The sequence below is a fragment of the Pediculus humanus genome, genomic scaffold, assembly GCF_000006295.1.
Source record: "Pediculus humanus corporis 1103172107678 genomic scaffold, whole genome shotgun sequence".
Lineage (NCBI taxonomy): Eukaryota > Metazoa > Arthropoda > Insecta > Psocodea > Pediculidae > Pediculus > Pediculus humanus.
Window position 1 is genome coordinate 13,616 of NW_002987287.1, and position 2,302 is coordinate 15,917.

Genomic DNA, 2,302 nt, shown 5'->3' on the forward strand with positions numbered 1-2,302 from the left:
GAATTTTTAATAAGTAATAATAATAATAATAATAATACGAGTTTAATAAAAATTCATGTAAAAAATGGCGTTGTTGAGTCACAACTCTAAGAAAATTGTCTTATTCACTCAATGTTTTAATTTTTGAAAAAAAAAAAAAAAAAAAAAAACAAGGATCTCCCCACGATCGAAAACAAGTTGATAATAATAATAATAATACGTATATGCCCTCGAGATCAATGTGCCAACATTAACAACCATTTAAATCACATTAAAAAAAAAAAAAACTTGTGTCGTAAAATAAATAAGTAAATAAATAAATAAACAAATTCAAGTTTTTATTTATTTATTTATTTATTTTTTAATAAGTATACATTTTTTTTAAAACGAAAAAAAAAAAAATTAAAAAAAACGGGAATAAAATTTTCCAAATGATAAAAAAAAATAAAAAAATTAACACGAATTTTATTTTAATAAAATTAATTCGTTGAACGGTTTTTTTCGTTTCCTTTTTTTTTTTTTTTGATTTGTTATATTGGTTAAACTGGAGTGCAACTTTTTTTTAATACTTAAAAAAAAGTTAAATATTTTATTACAGTAAAAAAAAATGGATTTTAAAAATCGTTAAAAACGAAAAAAAAAAATTTAAATAAGTTTAACGTAGAATTTATATAATTCCTATCATTATTATTATTATTATTATTATTATTATTATTTTATATGTACGTATATGTATTTATTTAATATCTTATGTTAACGTACAATTTATTTATTTTTTAACGTCAGTAATGACGTCATTCTGGGAAATGAAAAATTTTTTCCTTTTTTTTTTTTTGTAAAACTTGTTTATACGTAAAATCCTGATTTTTACGGTCAATACTGTGTGTTTTAATGTTACATTATTATTATTATTATCATTATCATTATTATTATTATTATTATTATTATTATTATTATCGATATTATTAACGTGTAAAGTGTTCATCTATCCTTACGATCAATGTCATTTATTTAAAAAGGAGTGTCAGTAAAAAAAAATTTTTTTTTTTTTTTCGATTTGATTTCATTAAAAGGATTTCAATTCTCCTACACGAATAATTTGTGTGTGTTATGACCTGAAAATTAAATAATAATTTACAAAAAAAAATTATCATTATCACTACCTAAAATAATAATAACAATAATAATAATAATAATAATTTTTGTTTCCTCATTGCGATCGATGAAAAACTGGTCATAATCGTTCGTCTAAAGTTTTTCTCACCTTGATTTAAAAAATTTTTTTTTTTTTTAATTTCAAACGTCATAACAATGAAATAAATTTTATTAAATCCATTGAAAGGAAGTCGATAACAACAACAACAACAACAAACAAAAAAAACCCCGATATCGTATATATAATCGAACCGTTATACGGATAAAATATATATTACAAAAAAAAAAAAATTTAAATGTCCTTTGTAGCAATACTCGAAAAAATTCCAATTTATTATTATTATTATTATTTTTCTTTGTTCTTGAATGTTTGCAAATTTTTTATATTAATATTAATATTTATTTGTTTATAGTATAAATAATAATTTTTTATTTATTGGCAACGTATATTTTAACCGTATATTATTATTATTATAAATAATAAAAAAATTTTTAGAAAGTTTATATGTAATCGTATTCGAACGTCTCTCTCTCTCTCTCTCACTTTAAAATTTGCAAATTTCGTTAGTGTACGTTTTATGAAAATTTAAGCAGGAAAATTTCCACCCCCTGCTCTTCCTCCCTTCCTTCCCGCCCCTCCCCTTTTTTGGCAATAAATATCAAATGACGAAATTATTATTATTTTTTTATTATATATGTATATTGACGAAATCAAAAGTAATTTTCCAAAAAAAAATATAAAAAATTAAATCGTTTTCTGATCTCTCTCTCTCTCTCTCCCCCTCTCCCCCCCTCTCTCTGTCTCTCTCATAATTTGTGTGTGAACTCGATCAAATATCGTTTCCGTTAAAAAAAAAAAAAAAAGAAATTTAATAATTTTTAATCAAATTTTAGTACTCGAATGTCGTTTGTCGTTTTTTTGTTTATACTCATTAAATATTTCATTTACAAAATCCGTTTCCCTCCCCCCTCCCCTTTCTTCGGAGTTTTCCTATATTATTATTATTATTATCGTTGATTCGACAAACGGGTAGGGGATAAATAAATAAATCTCAAAACTGCGAAAAGAAAAAGAAAAATTTTTTTTGTTAAGGTAGCTCTTTTTCCGAACAAAGAACAAAAAATAATTTTGGAAATTCCCTCAACGCACTCACGCGCACACACGCAC